This window comes from Chlamydotis macqueenii, chromosome 13, assembly GCF_036417535.1.
Source record: "Chlamydotis macqueenii isolate bChlMac1 chromosome 13, bChlMac1.mat, whole genome shotgun sequence".
In the NCBI taxonomy this organism is placed as follows: Eukaryota; Metazoa; Chordata; class Aves; order Otidiformes; family Otididae; genus Chlamydotis; species Chlamydotis macqueenii.
Window position 1 is genome coordinate 1,042,167 of NC_141568.1, and position 19,884 is coordinate 1,062,050.

The 19,884-nt window shown below is 42.1% G+C and overlaps 1 long non-coding RNA gene across 3 annotated transcripts in view; it reads right to left on the reverse strand.

The window, feature by feature from the left end:
• Positions 1-19,877, reverse strand: part of LOC147599029 (uncharacterized) — a 97,133-nt gene extending 77,256 nt beyond the window's left edge. Inside the window, exons 1-5 of one of the 3 annotated variants that reach the window (XR_015260009.1) lie at positions 19,749-19,851; positions 11,550-11,675; positions 11,014-11,152; positions 4,806-4,931; positions 1,857-1,948 (exon numbers count right to left, since the gene is read on the reverse strand). This is a non-coding gene — a long non-coding RNA (uncharacterized LOC147599029). Of the gene's footprint in view, positions 1-1,856; positions 1,949-4,805; positions 4,932-11,013; positions 11,153-11,549; positions 11,676-19,748 lie in introns of all 3 variants that reach the window. The other 2 variants (XR_015260008.1, XR_015260007.1) reach the window with 2 other exon arrangements.
• Positions 19,878-19,884: the final 7 nt, after the last annotated feature.

Consider the following 19,884-nt stretch of genomic DNA (forward strand, 5'->3'; position numbering starts at 1 on the left):
TGAAATTATTCTTCATTTCTGATTCACTGTTAGATTCATACTCAAACCAGAAGACCTCAAGTTATTTTTAAAGCATTAGGAGAAGAAAAAAAACCCAAATATTTAATATATTGATTTAAACTTCTCTTGGGCAAAAGAGCTTGAGACGATACCCCAGCTTCCTGTGTGTCGGGGTGTCTATGCCACTGCCCACACTGGCAACAGACCTGTCACATTCAAGATGCCGGGCAGAATTGATACAGTAAAAAAAAAAAATATATATATATATATAAAAAAATAAAAAAGTAAGGCTTCTCCCCAACCTTTTTCCCCCCACACAGAGTGGATTCTCTGCTGTGAAAGAGACTGCTATCCCTGCTCCAACAGTACTGAGATAAGCACAAGCAGAATGCCTACAGGCTACAGTTTTTCATTTTCTTCTTGGCCGATCCACAACTGAGCTGCCAAAATAAACAAACTTACCCTTCCAGTCAGGCTCAAAATGAACCAAACTAAATTTTTATGTCATAAAAGGAAGAAAAATAAAAAAGAAGGAACAGTTAAAATGTTTTAAATATCAACACTTTTTTCCAGAAGAAGGGAAAATACATTTCTGAAGTCAAGCTATTAAGCGATGCTCTCAGATGCTAATTCGATGGTCCTCAACGCATCCAACACATATCACAATCACTGTCTTGTTTCTCAAGTCAATGAAGAGAAAGTCTGGCCCCGTCACATCAGGGAACAAAAAATAGACTTTTTAGGTCAAAAGAGGAACAGGCACATACTTTGAAAGCTACCTCATCTAACTCATTACTTGCACAGCAACCACTTCATTAAGCTAGAAGATTTTTGAGTGACATTTTTGCTGCCCCACGAGAGCTGCAGAAACAACCTGGAGAGGAATCCGAAGTCTCCCGCTGACTCAGAGCTGCAGGGTCACCTGGGCAGCCAAGAGCCAGGTTGGCTTTAGAGAGCTGCTATTGATGTTGTCTGGAGACACCGAGTTTTCTCCTTAGGATCCAGACTGCTTTCATTTCTAGACCTAATTTGAACTTCTGATGAAATTATTAAATATTTCATTGCGTATTGAAGACCAGAAAGATGAACTTGCCTAAAATGCTGAGACCACAATAAGCAAAATGAAGATAACACAGACCCAGAGACTGTAACGATCACCTCCCGCAATGCCAGTCGGCTCGGTTCCACGTTATTTTGGCACAATTCTGGCTCTTGGCAGGCCAGTGACCACAAAGAAAGCTGAGCCCCGAGACATGGCACAGCGTCTGCGGGCTCCCCCAGCTAGCACCAGCACAGTACCTCGCCACATCCTGCATGCGCAAAGCCACCTGAGAGCCACTGCTTCACTGAACCAGTGTATCACACACTGACTCGTGCAAGAGATGTCTCTGACCACATGGTTCATTTTAAAATGTTCCTTTTAATTACGTCACGCAAACTACTTGCTCTTCATAACCACAGAGGTGCGGTCACCACGAGGTAAGGCTCGCGCTGGCCACTCTGGCAGGAACCTGTAGCCCATGGAGTGCGACAGCTCCAGGGGTCTGGGCCACGCAACGACGGGAAGGCGCTGGATATTACTCCAGCATCAATCCCACCAGCCCAAAATCCCACACCTGATGGGAGACAGCTTTCCATTTTTCTTTGCAGCACTTGGGAAACAGAAGATGCAAACCGCAGGTATTACCATCTCGTGTTCTTAGGATGAATACGTCAATGTAAATATTCCTAGGGGAACAGCACGGAGGAAGCCACTGGTACCCACTCCAACTGCTCTGTTCTTTTGAGCAGCTCAATGATGTAAATTCTCAGAGACCAGCAACGTAAGACAAGGAAGTTGTAAAAGCAATGGGTACCTGTGCATGGGACAGCAGACTTGGAGCTGAAATTCTTTAGCATCACTTCACTGTGAAAATTTCCAGCTGCACACTGTTCCCCAAAGCCCTGACTGGAAGAAAGCATAGAAAATTCAGGTATCTCCAGGTTTGTGATCAATCTTGCAGTACCTGATAAAGTGAAAGATGAGCATGAACGTGCACAATTTGCTTTTTCCTGCTCATAAGATTCATTTCACTTAAGTCTATAACAGTCCTCTTTTTTTCAAGATAAAACCAGACCGCAGGCTTCTTACAGCAGCTGTAGCTGTGTCCCCAGCCATCAGTGTGTAATTTTTCTTACATTTGAACTATAACCAAGCACACACGTGCTGCTTCATTTATCTGCACTCTTCTCATTAAACTAATTACTCTGTAAATCACTCCAAGTACTTCAACACACCAGCATCCATTTTCAGCTTAGCTCAGTGACACCCAGATATGAGGAACATCTGTGGAGCCAGTCCCGTGGAGCAGGACCGCAAGCAGAGCCCCAGATGTATCCCGGAGCAGCCCAGCACTGTTTTCGCCTACCAATACCTGGAGCACCAGGGAGGTTGCACGCAGCCCAGGAAATTCTCCAGCAGCAGACCACACTGCGCGCCCTGCTTCAGGAACCTGAGGAACGGGATCCCAAGCCCAGCCGAGGTCTCAGGCAGCCCGTCAGAGATTTCCACCTGCACGGCCCCCGTTCTCTGCGGTATGACTGGAGTACGGCATCTTTTTACCCTGGGGCAGGTTTTGTCATCCTGCTTGATTATAAATGTGGCCCTAACGAGAACCTTAAAAACATGGTATGAACCGGGAAGTACCAATATGAAAACAGCCCTTGCTGCATCATTTTTGCTTACAGCCATTAAAAGACGTTTGTATTCTTTTTATCTCTGCCGTGGCAACACACAGAGAGGTACAAACGGGAGCCTGCCTGCCTCACACACCACAAACAGCAGCGCTCACCAGCGCTCTGACCACAGCCCTTATTGCTGATGGTAATGTATGAGATGGAAGGAAAACAGATGGGTTTTCACAGGCCAGAGTCTGCAGTTAAGGGAAGAAGGGAAAAAAAAAATATCAGATACTTGCTTGTAAACTACAATTTTGCTGGAATCAATGAAAAAGAATGAGGATTCTGTGATGTCACTTTTACAGCCAATGTTCTGGCTATAACCGTGCTTTACTGACCTGCCAGTTTGAGGTACTACCACACCAATTCACCACTTTGCTGCATAAAACAGGGTAAAAATACCAATTTTAAATAAAAAGCCCATTTTGTGATTCACATATAGGAAAGAACAAATCCCAAGTACCTGCTGTGTCAAGTAAAATACATAAAGCATTATCAGAAAAACCCTAGAAAAATGGGAGTGAGCATAAAGCAGTCTGGAAGAGTAACTTAAAATGACTGATGTGATGCTTGTCTTTTTTTTAATGTGCTTTCGCCCTTCTTCCACTTCTGCATTCATTTCTCCTTAAAAAAAAAAAATATTCCCCTGTATACAGTGCCTCTGTTCAACCCTCTCAGAGGATAACACGGCATTAGTAAAACAGGGGGCAAATACACAGACCAGAACAGGGCAGGAACACTCAGTGGCAGAAGAAGGACAAGCTTGGACTGGGACCTTGTGTTGATGGCAAGACCAAGCTATCAGATTAATTAGAATTTTATATGTTTTTTTCCTTGTTATTCTCATAGGGAAAAAAAAAAAAAAAAAAAAGAGGAATTATTTCTTCAACATGTATCTTAAGACAAGGTGACTGCAGATCTGACAGAGAAGCAGAACAGAATCAATCCCTGGACACCCATTTCCAATATTTCACTATTATTCACACACAAAGGCTTAAAACAGCTAGTAATTTGGACACGCACAAAACAGAGCACTGTCTGCAGAGATTTCTGTATCCAATCCTTGAATAAGCTTAGCATATAAAATAATATAGTACTATGTGTATTTTCCAGTAACTGGGGGGTTTACAATCAGCTCTGTTTGTCAGGGCCTGTGGAACCCTGCGCGAGGCCCTGCCCTGATGCCCACAGCGTTCCAGCAGACCACAACGTGCCGGAGGGACGGGAAGCATCTTTGAAAACGGGCGCTGACCAGAGACATGTTACTGCACGCCGCGGTGGCGCCATGGCCACAGCTAACGGCTTCTGAAACACGGGCCAGGCTGGTCTGGGGCAGGGCAGCAAGAGGAAGAAAATCCTGACTGTTAGGGACAACTAAGGGCTTCCCTGCAGAGCCAGATTTCGTCCTGCCCCCAGAGAGATGGCTCCTACAAACGTAAGCCACTCGGTTAGACCACACTTGCCGGAGGTGGCGGCCAGTTCTACGTCCCACAGATAGCGACCTCCCGCCTGCTAACAGGGCGTGTCACTGGCAACGTGCTGTGTGTTTGCAGACACCAAGTTAACGGGATTTGTTTTTACGCATAAGAGTGCTCAACAGCGCTAGAAGCTTTGAGCCACACAGTCTAGACAACTTTCAATTTCATCTAGCAGAGATTCTGACTGAACCCTGCTTCCGACATTTCCATAACTAGAAGTGTTTGACATTACATTTTAACAACATTATTTATATTTAGCATTTTCATGTGCAATTAATAACCTAGACTAAAAACAATGTTTATGTATATATACACTGCACTATGAAAACCAAGATATTTTTAATATAATATTTCATTTGAATACTTTACTGAGGTCACGTGGAGCATCCATCTCTTTATATGGATAAGTAGAAGCAAAGAGGAATCCCTCATGATAACATGCAAATAAGTACGGTGCACTCATACGAGACCAAACACTGAAGTCATAAAAAGGAAGGAAAACTACACAGCAGGACAGATATTTCCAGCATTAATGTAGCATTTTCACCTGCTGTGCAGACACACGTTCTGTGTATATGAATTAACACTTGTTCTTATTTGTTTTCTCACCTTCTTTATAGAGCAGAAGTCCTACGTGCATCTTTGCGTTCAACTACTGTTAAGAAGTATCCATAGCTGCAAAGATCAGCTCCACTTCTACCCACATGTGGAAAATATGGTTGTTATGTACAGTTCCTGGGGGGAAATTTTAAAAAGTTATGCCAAAAAATAAGAAGAAATGTCTGTTTGACTCTCAGCCTTTTATCACTAAAATATCTTTAAAAAAAAAAAAAAAAACATCCATCCTGTGAATGCTCATCCAAATGCCAATAATAAGGTCTAAATCAATTTAATAACATAACTTCTTTGCTGGTCAAGCAAAGCTAAGCAGGGAGCTCCTGGACTTTACATAGGTGGAGACTGATCTCTGATTTCTTATCTTAATGTTTTGAATTAACATTCATTTAAAGATTGATATTAGCCTGAAAACAGTCCTGCATGCCCAGTTGAGTCATGCGTTTATTTTCCTCATCATTCCTCTCACAAGGTTAACTAGTTTCTTGTAGATAAGATTTCTACAATGTATTTATATTTTCATGGTAGACAGATATGCTTTAACGTCAAAGCAAACACCATGAAAGGAGATGGTTCTGAGGAAAAAAAAAAAATTAAGCATAACAACACAAGACAGAGCATTGCCAAACTCACAGTTATCACAGCAAACCTGGACACAGATCATTCTGCGAGGATGACTCACTGCCCTGCTCTGCTTAACTGACGCCACGCAGGCAACAGAAAGGAGGCAAACGTCCTTCTGTTTCCTCTACCAGGAAGGTTTCCTTGGGAAAGGCATGACTGAAAAACCAGTTGTCTGTCCCCAGAGGGCAGCGGGAAGCCAGAGCTCAGCCGGCTGCACCCCACGCTGGGATGGTCCTACGCCAAGAATTGGGGAGCTGCAGCCGGGTCAGAAATGTCTCTTGGTGCGCTGGGAGTACGGCTCTTGGACAGAGCCGAGAGCCTGCCAAGGTTCAGGAAAGCTGTCATGGCTCAGCCATGTACCTTCTTCTGAAGCAAATTCACTCAAGCATGATTTTAACTGTTATGTTCAGACCAACACCTCTCTTCTGTCTCTGTCCTCCTTCCTGGTTTCCTCACATCAGACTAAAATCACAGTCCTTTTCTTTCATGTGTTCGTTCAACCACTCAGCCACCAGTTTACGAAAGAATACCTTTCATTTTTTCCATTCAGACATCCCTTGTTTCTCCTGACTCACCTTCACAAACAGCAAACACCATGTTAGACTTATAACTTGGCCATGACCCAACTCTCATCTTTCTATTTCTTCCACCAAATCTAACTTCACACTCTTCCTGCCCGGCATTATTAGGACATGATTTTTCCTTTCCGTTCAACTAAATGTCTTCATCAAGCCTTTATCACATAACATCATAATTCACATAACATCATAATTCCTACAGCCTTCGTCTGTACAGCCTTGATAAATGCAATCTTGCTCAAATTTAAAAAGTTGCCTCAAGAGTAATATTCTTGACTTTTTTTTTTTAATATGACAAATCTGTCTTTGTCTATTGCTTACCCTCTCTATTACACAAAACCCCAAACTACGCATGTTTATTTTCAAGGTACTTCATCACTTACAGAGTTACATGTTTATGAAGGGCCTTGCCTTTATTTTTTTGTTCACTGATGAAACCTCTATCTTCAGGCCACCGAAGATGTCTGTCAATTCCTTTTGAAGCAGGCTATTTTCACCTCCTCCTATAACCCAGCTGTGGCACAGCAGCACCACAAGTGACAGATGTACCTCAGCATGCCTCTTCACACCGACCCCTCCCGCCATAACACCGATAATAAACCCAGAGCAGACAGGGGAGGTGTGCGCGCCTCACATACGAGGGGTGTAAGCTTCCTCGTACGGAAGTTACATGCAACCTGCAACGCACGGACGGCCCAGCCTAGCACATCATTCTTACTGGTAATTTTTACTGAATTCCTCAGAGGCTCCAACCAGTTTTAGATCAGAACATACATGAATCCTACTTAGCTCGGCAAGTAGAATCAAAGTGTTTTCAAATCTCTGGTATTCTTATGAGAAGCAGTGACAGAACAGTCCTGATAGCCTTTGTTCTGCTAATTAGGAGGAAAAAAACCTTGGAGTAAGTTTTTGCCAGTGAGCGCATTAGTGAATGCACAGTAAGTAACACAGTACCACAAGAAACTGCTGTAACAGAGGATTCTCTCTTTCTGCTTTGTCTGACACAGAGCTGTAATAATTAGGATGATAAAGTCTAAGCAACCCTAGTAAATTCAGCTAAATTTGGTATCAATGCAGTTAGGATGCTTATTTGCATGTTTAAATTACTCGAGTGACTAATTTTATAATTTCCTTTTCAAGTGCTGAATGCCTTACTTTTGCAATTAGTCCCCTGAGAAGGAGAGCCACGGTGCATGGTGCTGTTAAAGTTAAAAACTTGTTACACTTTAGAAGATTATCATAATATTGCATATATTATTTCTTATTAAATAAAAATTTAATTGTGCATATAATTTGATAATTTAATACCAGTAATTTGTTCTACAAATCTAAAATGCATTCATTTGCTTTTTAATCAGAAAAAAGTTACATTCAAGGTTTCTGTGAATAAACATTCTTACTTTTAGAACTCCCAATTTTGCCTGCAGTATTCCTGGAAGGGACAAAACTCACACCCAGAGAAATCACACCCTTTTATTGTTACTGAGATGTCCCTAAATCCCGCCTCCTGTTCTTGTGGAAGATGCAGAACATTACGACAGGCTACCTTGCTTCGTTAATGAAGTTCTGATGATGCTCCTTGGGCGCATCTTCAACACAAAGACAAACCACGACCACAGCCAGCCACAGAACAAACTGCATTTTCTTGTCATCAGAGGCAAAATTCTCTCCTACTCCTTTTCCACTGGTCTGCAGTTTTTAGGAGAAAGGCATATCTCTGGAAACCACTACAGACAATGATCACAATAAAACAGGACCCGTTTTCTGCAGAAGCTGACTCATTATGACCTTCCAAAATGTCAGATTCCACACCCTAAGCCAAAAAGCCACACTCAACATCATCTGTTTATTTGCTCACGCAGGGCAAACATTCAGCATTAGGAAGCACTCAGTAAATCGCATGGGCGATGGTGATTTGCTTGGTTTACAAAACAGATCAAGGAGAGAGTTCCACTGGTAAGGACACTGTCACTGTAATCCTCATTTCACCACGGCTTGTACAAGGGATTTCAGAAACAAGAGATCTGGCACGATTTACTAATAGCCTGGCTCAATCCCCATATGACTGCGGGGTTCACACATCCACCTCCTCGCATCAATAGCGACTCTGCAGCACTGACCTTGTCAGTTCAGCGTACGCTTCAGGAGACACAGATGGTATGTGTAGATTTTAATAACAGACTGCAAATGGCCACTGAAGACATCTTTAAAGCATTTGGAAAATCCCATTTTGTTACATCACTGCCAATTATTGTCTCTGGCAAACTAGCCTCTCGACTGGTTTGTTGATGTGCAACCTGGTTTTCCATATCCTGGGGGGAAACAGTGATCTCAGGAACCTCCTAATGAAAGTAAACTCACCAGGATCACAGGAATGACAAATTCGTTATCTTCTGTAGATGAGATGAGAAAATATTTTTCTCATGTGTTTTACTGACACATTGTTTCTTTCCTGTTTTCTAACTTGGCTCTCTGCAACCTCATCAAAATCTCCAGAGACAACCAGGACCACTGTTAACAGTCCTACACCCTCCCTCTCCTATCCCCTGTTGGGATTTAACGCCAACCGTCCTGTACTACCGGTGGTGCTGCTGCTTCGTGTCTGCACGCTGCATCCGGAGAACCCGGCCTGAAATCATGCCTTCTCTGTTAGTCTGAGTTATGCTGCTCAGGTAAATTCTGCTCTAGATAGATAAAACAGCCAAACAGCAACAGGCTGCGCACAAACAACATGTTAGAACTAGGCTCCGTAACCCCTGCTTCGCTGTACTCTTCTTTAGTTCCCTCATTCTTTATTTTGTTTTAGTTCCTATACTTCTAGTTTCCCTCTATATAACAGTTTCCCAAATAGAACAGCAAGGTTTCCAAAAGCCTGTTTCTAAGTAAATTCTAGAGCTCAGGAAGGCGCAATCTGAACACAGCAGTGACAAAGTTCCAAAGCCCAGATATTGTACAGTGCTGACATTCTTCCCTTCAAATACAAAACAAGAGCAATACACACTGCTTCCCAAAACTGAGCAACACAACTCCTGCACCCGTGTGCCCACCAGCAAGTCACATTAATGTATTCTATCAAAAGGCTTAATCAAGAGGAATTACTTCACTAAAAGAAGAATACTAGAGGACATATTTTTTTCATTGCAAATAAAACCAACCTTCGAGTTCTAAAAATTTCCACCTTCACACAGGTGGTAAAACAATTAAAACATATAAACCTCTACCAGCAGCGTTCTGTACTCCAAGAGCAAAGGGCTATTTTTCTCACATGAAAACAAACTTTTCACAGACCATAGTTTTTGAAGAACTATGCTAACTTCCTCATGCAAAGGTCAATAAAGTACATCCAGCAATCTTCTAAAGCCTGCTGCTAAGAAAACTGACTTTTAAATCTGGTAAGCCTGTATGCCATCTTAATATAACATACAGGTGACCTTACTAAGCTTCTCTACCTTCTATAAATTTAAATTAATTGTATAATTTTATTTAAGTTCCCAACTTGCTGTGCTGTATTAGCATATTAAAATTAACTCTGCTGGCTGTAATCACTTTACCTTAATATAAAAACTTACCAAGGCAAATTTGATAAAATTATAGTACCCCCTTGTGGTGTTACCTTCATACCCCAATAGAACATTTTTTAATATTATATTCGAAAAAAATCTTCTTCTATCAAGCTCAGTGGATAACTAATTAACCTTTTCTAGAAGCCAAAACGAGCAAAGGGAAATTAAAAGGACTATCACCAGCATCTGAGAATGGCTGAGCTAGAATGGCATTTTTCCATAAGCTGAGAAAGTAATCTTCAGTCAAAACTTATCCATTTTTACATCAAACATAGCAGACAATGCTTTAATATGGAAACAGTATTTGGGTAACCCTCTCCAAGATGTAACACCAGTAAAGAATGCTTTCCATTAAAAAAAAACCACCCAAAGCCAATCAGCTTATCAGTTACAGAAGTAATTTAAGGGCTCCCCATCCAACGATTATATCTCACCCTGTACAACGTTTCCCCCTGCTACATTACATGAGGCTGGCCCTTTGACTCCAGACGCCCCCTCTGCAGATCTCTTCAGTCGTGCACTCTCTAGTATTTACACATACGTACGCACCCTCTTCTCCTCTCTCCTCCACAGACTCTTATGAAAACAAGGAAACCAACAAAAGGAACAATTTCAAAGCAGGGCAAAACAAAAGCATGTTTTGTATTCTCTGTTCTTTCTATTTTGATTCCAGAGAGCTGTGGGATTGCTCGAGATTAAAACATCCAAGCGGCACAGATCACTATCTGCAAGACGACTTCTGCTGTTGAACTAGGATAGCTCTTCCACCTCTCCACAAGTCTGGCTTTATGGCAGACAAGGTGCTTGCAGACAACCACGCCAGCTGGACCACGGAGACCGACGGAGCCATAGGGATGGTTTGTCTATCATGGTGCTTCCGTAAGATTTTCCTTGTAGGAGAGTCTTCCACTGAGAGCAGCTGCCCAAGTGCCTTGGCAGATGGGCCTTAAACTGGATGTGAAGCGTACCCCAAGACAGAATGAGGAGGGATGTCTTGGGTGGGATTGTGTATCATGTTTAGCGCAAAAAGGTGTTGACACAGAACTGTACTAAATCTGGATAACTCTTTGGGTATCCAGACAAGAAAGTCTTCCCACCAGTGCCCATTTTCTATCAACTGCTGCTTCATTGCTCTAGGAGCCCAAGCCTAGTGCCCTCTGACACGAAGCTTGGAATATGGCTTGTGTCACCTCCACAGAACTAGAGACTGAAGTTTCTCGGAAATGGATTTTCCCAAAGATTTTCTCCAAGAATTGGTAGTAGGACTTGGGGTTCTGTCCGTAGTTGTGCCCCTGAGGGGAACTGAGTGATCTACTCTGCACAACAGTAATTTTGTGCCCTTGCAATGATTATTGAGACACTTGACAGACCTTTGTCCTGTCTCCCAAATTCAGTGTCCCAAGGAAACACCTCAACTCCCAAACTGTACACACAAACCTCAGAGGCATCTCCTCACAGATCCTGAAGAGCACGTGCCATTCCGCTGCCGTGACTACAGGCAATCACGCAGGCTTCCTCCAGCAGCAGGACATGTGGGATAGCCTTGATACCCATGAGTTCAGATGTCCTCCAGAACCTGAATGTGACAGAACATGCAAGCATCCAAGAGCCTGCTCAGTGGCATTTCAGAGTCAGGGAACATTGCTGGGACAATCTTTTTAAACAATCTTACAGAACAGCCTAGACATGGCCGTTAACTACCAACTATTTTAATCCTGTCATCTACCAAGCACAGCACATTATCTTCCATCACGACAGAAGTAAGCAAAAAAATTAACCTCTCCTCTCCATGACAGATGAAGCTTTGCATAGACAAAATTGCACACATTGCTGATATTCAACTGCAGGCTAAGGATGGAAAAAAAGAGAAAATCTGAAAGAAATATACTTCAAGAAATTTTATTCAGGCAAGAGAGGACATCCTGCTTAATATACACAAGCCATTAAGAATTTTTCAACCAAATCATACGGACCTGCATATACAGTGCGTTAGCTCTTCTTTCTTACAGAAGCAATGGCGAAAGTATCCTGGCTTCAGGATGGACTGGTTTCATTCTGCGTCAGCAGTCTATTCTGCCTTTCATTTTCCTACTGACTTTCTGAAATTCCACAGAAATACATTGTTGTTAAACAGCAGCGAGTGTTATTCTCACAGCAGAGTACACTAATAATAATTCAGTGTGGTATCATGGAAGCCTGTGAGCTCTTAGCTGAATTTATTTGAAAAATAAAGTTTGGTTTTTTTCTCAGGGATCTTTACTTAAGTCAGCATGGAACTCTTGTAAAAGATAACTACCAATAAGTCACAACTACCCAAGGAACAGCCTTTTGATTTTATTTTTTTTATTCTTTGCTCACCATGACAATGTAATAAATGAGCCCTGAGAGACTTGAAGTGCATAACTATTTAAAATTTTGTATTTTATCTGTCATTGTATGCTTCTAGACATAACATTCATGATCTATTTTTTAAAACCTTCTTCAGTGTCTCCAAGTGAAATGCTCCAATTTTCAATTGCAATATACAATAATCAGAAATATATCTTAGCTGCGATTCTATGTAACTACAAAACTAGAGTATTTTTGTGATCCATTAATAATTACTTGCTCCTGTAAAAGCAAAGCAACAAGCCAACAGTTTCAACATCTGCTTTTTCAATTTTTGTTTGGAGTTCTGCTGGATGTCTCTGTATTCTTTCATACATGACTAATAGGAAAGATACAAGACTAATAGGAAACATAACTGCAACTTCACTTACGGTTGGTTTCAGTTAACAGATGGTCTTTAAACTATCCAACATAAAAGCATTCATTTTAGAAAAACTGACCCCAAAACTGCTTCATAAAATAAAGTATTTCAATTTTTTTTTTCCCCTCAAAGCTTTAGGATCTCTCAAGACATTACAGTATAAGAGGCCCCAGGGTTAAAAAAAAAAAAAAAAGCCTTAGAATTTTTGACCTTAAATGTCAGAGACTAACGGTTTTGCAATACTAAGCATCAGCAGTAATATACACAGCTATTCACAAAAAGGTAGGCCTCCTAGACGATGTCTTTTCTTGCTAAATTTCAAGTGCCAACATAACATTACAGCACAGAGATCTGCGAAATCCCTGTGCTACAGATGACTGCCACGATAGGTCAAGCAAAGCTGTGGTTTTCCAGAAGCCAGTACAGTAGTTACGGTGGGGCCTTTTGGCTGGTGTAACAGCTGCTTCCTTCTGGATAAATAACTACTCCGAGTCAGTCACCAAGAAACTCCTTTCTTTCATTTCTCGGTAATACGCTTTCACAGGCATATGAACTAGGGTGGTAACAGTACGAGACCTGCTTCCCAACTATGGCGAATGAAAAATTGCTTGTCCCACACACACCTTGGACAGTTGAGGAGTGTTTCCTTTGGCTTGGCAAGACCTGTGTTGCTCCACGTTTCTTAGTCTGACGAAACCACTGTTCGCCCTGTTCTAACACATCTACAAACCTGCTGCTGACCAGGGTCAAAGCGCAGCAGACCAGATACACCTCTGCTCCTTTTGTTCAGTGCTTTTGTTCGTACAGCTCCACATTTGGGAGCTATATGGTAACTTTTCCGCGAGTGCAGTCTGCTTACAGCATGGCTTTTGTCACAGGTCTGTCTACAAAAGAAACCAAGAATAAAACCAAAGAAACAGCTCTTGTCCAGAACACCTCGCGAGCCCATCCATCACACTTCGCAGGACTGGGAGACAAACGGGTACTGCCGCAGCACTGCTGTAGCGATCCGGGCACCGTAGCGCCGTGCTGATTTAAATCTGAACAAGGTTTAATGCCTCTGACCTCTTCCAGACTCACTGTTCCGTATGTTACGACAGCAGCCCAGTTGAAGCCAAAACATCAAGAGCAACTTCACAACAACAATTAAAGATTATTATATTAAAAATTATATTAGAAAGTACTTTTTGCAAGTCTGTTTTCCTACTTCTATTTCGAAGGTGCCCGTGGAACAACACTGGAGAGCTGCGCATAACTGGACTTTGAGCAGCCGCCTGGTGAAAGCAGCCATGCATCTCTTTCCTGGGAAGAGACTGTAGGTGGCAGCATTTTTATATGGGAAAAATAAACTGAATTCACTTTTTAAAATATTCAATTTATAGTCAGATTCTGAGCCCCTTGCTCACACGCAAGGATATTTACTCCTGCAAGCAGTTCCTCCCACACAGCCGTGGCTGTTAATGAAGTGCCCATACAGCCATCAGTATTTTGGTCTGGATAAGAAGCTAAATTTTTCTACCTGCTAACATTCAAAAAGTCACTCAAATACAAGTTTAGAAACAGATGAAGCAACTGAAGCTTGCAAAAAAAAAAAAAAAAAACCCACTATACCCTAGGAACATGGCTCTTTATTTTAAATACAGTATTTCTATTACTTCCTAACCAGAATTCTTTCAGCTTTGCAGAAGTATACAATCACTTCAAAAAAAAACCAAACAAACACAGAACACAAAAACCAACCAAACAAAAAACCCCAACTCTAGTTTAAAAAGTGCTATTAAAAAAAATCATACAAGAATTAGCACTGGAGAAAGAGTTGGTGAATAAACCAAAGCAAGTTTCTTTCTTTCAGAAAGTCTGTTTTTCCAGATGCATCATCAGCATCTGCATCTTAGCAATTTTTCATTATTTATAAATGTATTACAGGAACACAGCCAAACTACAAGCCAAGAAGTCCAACACACACATTTTTAAAAATAGGGAATGTGTCTTGGTTATAGAACAAAAGAACTCATTTTATCACTTGGCTTTACCGCTTGAGAAAATGGCTCCTGGTGTGCTGAACTCCATGATAAATGTGCCCCCTCTAGATCTTTATTGCCCTTGTAAATCAAAGGACTGACAGCAGTTAATAAGAAAGCTTTTGAGTGGGTTTGAAGTTTTGCTTTGTACAAATAAAATCTCATATTAAAGAATTTGCTAGTCCTCAAGGTGTGGAAAAATGAGTATGACTAGAACCTGTTGTGCTTTCTTTTTTTAACTGTTTCCACTATTCTAAAAAAAAAAATAAATAAATAAATAAAATTTTAAAAAATCATTCTGTAGCAAGGGTACCAGAATAAAATCAGCAAATCACTCTGTACTGAAATATAAAAATTAGAGTCAGTGACTTAGTTATTAAAAAGTATTTCTAGCATTCCTGTATTTTCTCTTTCTGGCATTTCTCAGCAAATTCAGAAGTGTACAATATCAAACATGAAAGCTTTTTCCGGAATTTTGTATCAGATGTTGGCAATACTTCTACAAAGTGTTTTTAACTCAAGAAAGTGACGATTCTGCATCCAAAAATTATCAGTTGAAATTCCACTGTGACACTGTTGTAGGAAGGATAGGATTATTTGAGTCCCCAGCTAATCCACAGGTATGCACAAAAGTGTTAAAATCCATCGGCAGAAACTACAGCAGTATTCACAGATGGTCAGACTATGGTAAGCAGCACGAGTTCTGCTTACATGTGTACCTTTTTCGTCAGGCAACAGTACCCTACAGGGAAACAAAGAAATAGATTACTACAACACAAATACTTAAAGATCATATCATAAACAGATAGATTTATAATTACAGATTTAAAAGTTTGCTTTAGAGATTACATTCTAGAACAGGTATTTGGGAAAAAAAAATGGTTATTTGGAGGTCTTCAGAAGCAAACTGCAGTTTGGATAAGGACACTTACGGCACGTGCATTGAGTATACAGGGTCAGCATTTTATGGAATCACAAACAAAACAAATTAGAATAAATGTGATGGTGGCTCTCTCTTTTGCTTCCATGGCTTGTGTCATCCTTGTTCAATTCCAGGCAGCATCATTCCTTCTGAAAGAGTTTATGGCACACCCTGGCCGTAACAGGAAACTAGACTTATTTGGACAAAGCTAAACATATTTAGAGGGAAATAAATATATTTCCTGTTCAAACTGGTAGCACAAAGGTATTATGTGACAAACTATCAGCAGGTCTAAAGAAAGCCTAGCTTCTCCTGGCTGGATTTTAAACACATTTTAGGAAGCATCTCAATCAAAATACATGGTAGTGGACATTGTCTCTTTAATCATTCACTTCCCTCTGCCCCAAGCTAGGGAAAATAAAGTAGGGTTTTTCCTTAAAAACAAACACAATCAGTATTAAAGGAGCAGATTAATAAATTTAATTTAGGATGAGGATCCAAAGTATCAGGCATCAGTGTTTCCCAGCTGCATGGATCTTTTGTAGCCAGAGTCCCAAGGATGTCACTTATCGCTAGCAGACACAGGAAAGCTACAGAGAAAAAGCAAATCAGACTGAAGTGCTACCACCTCGTGCGTGATTCACCCGAGCCTGCCCTGCCCAGCCCACCATCTGCTTGCTTATGCAGCCTTCCTTCATGCACTCTGCCCTTTAGGGAGGCAGAGAACCCTCTTTATCTGGGTGAGACTCAGTGGCATGGATAATCAAACCTTTCTTCCCAAGGAGAGGCTATGGACCAGCAAAGAGCAGCTCCATCTCAGACAAGATGGAAAAAGAGAGCTATCCACATCAAAAGCTATCCAGAAAGCAGGCCGTGAGCCCGGAGGCGGTAGCCTACCGCGCAGCCACCCCAGGCTCCCTTCACAGGCTGGATGAACGGAGGCTGTTACTGTGCCATGCTGGTGTTCTCATTTAAAGCACTGGTACGTTTCCAACTCTCATCACTGAAAGGAACACCTAGAAATACAAATGGAATGTACTCCATAAATGTACGCTTTCCCTGCTCTGTAGACTCTTCTGTGATTCTGCCAACAGAATTACCTCCATTTGTTTTACCCCCATTACAAATTTCCACCACTGCCCCCATGCCCCATATTAACAGACTGAAAGAGATAAGGCCACCGCAAGTGTTCCTCTGCTGCGTTCCTGTGGTTTTGTAGGGCAGCATCAGTTAAATTAGAAAACAGCTGGCAAGCGGAGACTCCATAAAGCCATGCTTGATGGCTGCCCAGGGAACGTGTCACCAATCTAATAAGGAACTAGGCCCAAACATGACACTGGACATTTCACAGAAGTGAAAACCAAGTTTCTGAAACATCCAATTACATCATAGTTTAAAGACAAATACTAACGCCTGACGGAAGGTCCAACATTCCTGAAGTCCGATCCCAGGGCTGGAAAAAGAGGTCAGGACATGACAAAAGATGCAGAAACTACTCAGAATCTGAGTACCAACAGTTTTCTTCCTGCTGCTTCACAGCAGCTGACAGCAGCAGATGTTGGTTTAGAAAAGCCTACAAAGATGTCCTCCTGTGCCACCAGTAAGCATAACCTTGCACTTGAGGAGAGTTTACAACATCTAACAAATCAAAAAGAAGAGAGTAATGGCAAAAAGTGTATTCAGAATGAAGTTACAGGTGCCACCATTCAAGACAGTGTTTACTTTCTGCAAACAAACTTTCTTTTAAGATGCAGTCATAACTGATACTGCAGGAATTGCCAAACATAGCAGGCGGCCATCTCCGCAGACAGCACAATGCTCCTTTGCTGCCAACCTCCCCCCAAGGTTATCAAGGTCATTCTTAAAGGAAGATTAGAGGTTGGTTTAACATTTATAATCATTAATCAATTTTTAAACTACTTTACGACAACTTATTCTTATTTTTTAATCCAGAAATTATTCTTAAACCTCTGAAAACAGTTATGTGTAAGTTTTGGGGTTTGTGAGGCTTTTTTTGTTTTATTTCTGCTTTTTCTTTTTTTAAACAAAATAAAAGCCCAACAATTAATGATGGAATGAATCACTTGCTCCATTTAAAGAACAAAAGGCAGCTCTCTACCTCCCCACTTCAGGTCAGTTATCAGGTGTTCGCATACTGCAGAACCTCTCTAAACTTTGAGTCTCAGCTCAGCAATCACGAGCCAAATCATATCCAAGTATTGATGTTTGCCACTCTACAGCTAAATTACATCAAGCATCAATGCAATCAACTCATTAGCTGTTTTTTATTGAGCACCAACATTCATTACTTACTTTTCAATTCTTTGATTAAGCAACATATTGCCTGTATTCCCAGTCTACATCTACCAGCTGATTAGCTCAATAATACCGATAATCTTCTCAAGTCCAAAGAGCTGGGAAGGGAAGTCACTGAAATCCCTGCGAGCAGACTCAATTTACTCCTTTTGTGTATAACATCAATACACTAAACTGCTAGCAATACAATCCAGCAAATGAAACTTCAAACGTGCTAAGTTAGAGAGTAATTTCAACAAAAAAGTCACAGCAGGTCATTAAAATGTCCTTAATTGTCTCTAGATGATACTCTGTTATCCTTCCACAACCTTCCTGGCATGCTGAGATTTTAAATCTCTTCTGACTGATGTAAGAACCAAGAACAGAATTGAAGTGTGATTGTCACATACGGAGTCTGAATGCCAAAGGTCAAAAGAGCTTACTGGTACGCTGGCCCACCGCTCCAAATTTTATCTCTTTTCTGTCCCCCGGTTATTGCCTGACATGATTTAACAACTGTAATTCCTTATTTAACGATGTCAAAGGTTTTTAGGAAATTGACTGTATTTCACCAACGATATATTTCTTCTTGATTACAGAGTGGTTAAAAATGATTTTAAACCAAGACAGCAAAATAAAGCAGTAATAAAATCAATAAAAGGTGCTTAAAACATTCCTTCTATTAGGTAATGGCATTTAAAATATCCGTAGCTTGTAATGGCACTTAGGATATGCCCAGAAATCAATGAGCTAAATTACTTATTGAACTAGTTAATTTGAACATTGAGTTTTATACGTATATTGATAAAACAAGCTACAAGGATACTGGCTGTATTTGAATTTCACGGTCAGATGCCTCCCTCTGCTGGAAAAAAAAAACCTCTAAAAACTCGACCAGAAATTTCTTTTAAAAGCGGCAATGCTAAAGGATGCAACGCCTAAAAAAACCCACAAGAGGTCTCTAGTTCTCGTACAGTTTGGTAAATGAATGCTGCTTTTGCCGAAATCTGCAAAGTGTTAAAGGATGCTAAACAGCAACACAAAACTTTAGGTTTCACCCAGAACACCGCCATTTGGTCAGGCCTGAGAAATATGGAAAAAACACGTAACGTGTAGGAAAAGCATAGGAAATAAGGGATATCACAATGCTTTAAAACCAGTGAGACTATACTCAAGAATGTTGCCAATACTTTTCACGTTAATAATCTCTCCATAGCAGATTGAGGAATAACAGCCTCTGGCTCCGATTTCTTGCTCGAAGTACAAAAACCAAGCTTTGTGTCTACCAGTTCCTACTCCTGAGGTGCAAAAACCCTCCTACAAAAAGCAGGCTAAGTGCTCAGCTTAGTTCAAAGCCTGTTTCTCCTTCACATCGAGGAAAAGCTGTACTTCAGAGAGGAAAAACGCTTACAAAACAAAAGAGGCTGAAGAATGTTGGTTTTGCCTACAAAACAAAACAAACACAGTCCTCTCGGAAGCGAGCAAACACTAACAGCACTAAAGACTTCTGCCTATTTATGCAGACTTTTATCACTGCAGTACTGGGAACCCTGAAGTTACCCAGAGCTCTGAAACGAGAGGCAGAGCAATGGGAGCTTTTCCAGCCCAGGCTGGAAGGGGCAGACAGACACCCAAATCAAGGCAGAGCACACAGCCAGGAGGGTCAGGACACCGCCCTGTACCTGCCATTAGCGCTTTCACCATCAAAATGAGAAGACAGCAGCCCTGCATTTTAAACCTGCAGTCTAGTGGCAATGACAGGATTACCACATCATCCTGGGGCCGCTCTCCCATTTTCTGAAAGGTCATGGTGATTAGGAGACATTCCAGAGAACTGGAAAAAGGCAAATGCCACGCTCATCTTCCAGAAGAGCAGCGGCGGGAGCCGCGGAAGGCTGGCCAGCCCCTGGAACCTCTGGCCCTGGGGGGAATGGTGGGGCAAACGCCCTCGGAGGCCATTTGGTCAGCAGGCTGGGGCCGGAGGGGGCTCGGCGGGGCTGCCCGCCTCCCTCGACCCTGCCTCCCCAGCGCCCCGCTGACACGGGCCAGCCCCGCAGCCGCCCGCCCGCCCGCCCTTCCTCCTCTCAGACGGGGCGCGCCGAGGTGCAGCTGCGGGGAAGGGAGACCAGCACCCCCGCAAACCCCGCCGCCCCGAGCGAGGGCTGCCCGCCTCCCCTCCCCTCACCTCTGGGCGGAGCGATGCGACGTCCCCAAGATGGTGCCGCGCCTCCGACAGCCGAGATGCCCCTTCCCAAGATGGCGGCGCGTCCGTCTCCCGCGACCTCCCCGAGATGGGGCCCTGCTGCCGCCGACCTCTTCAA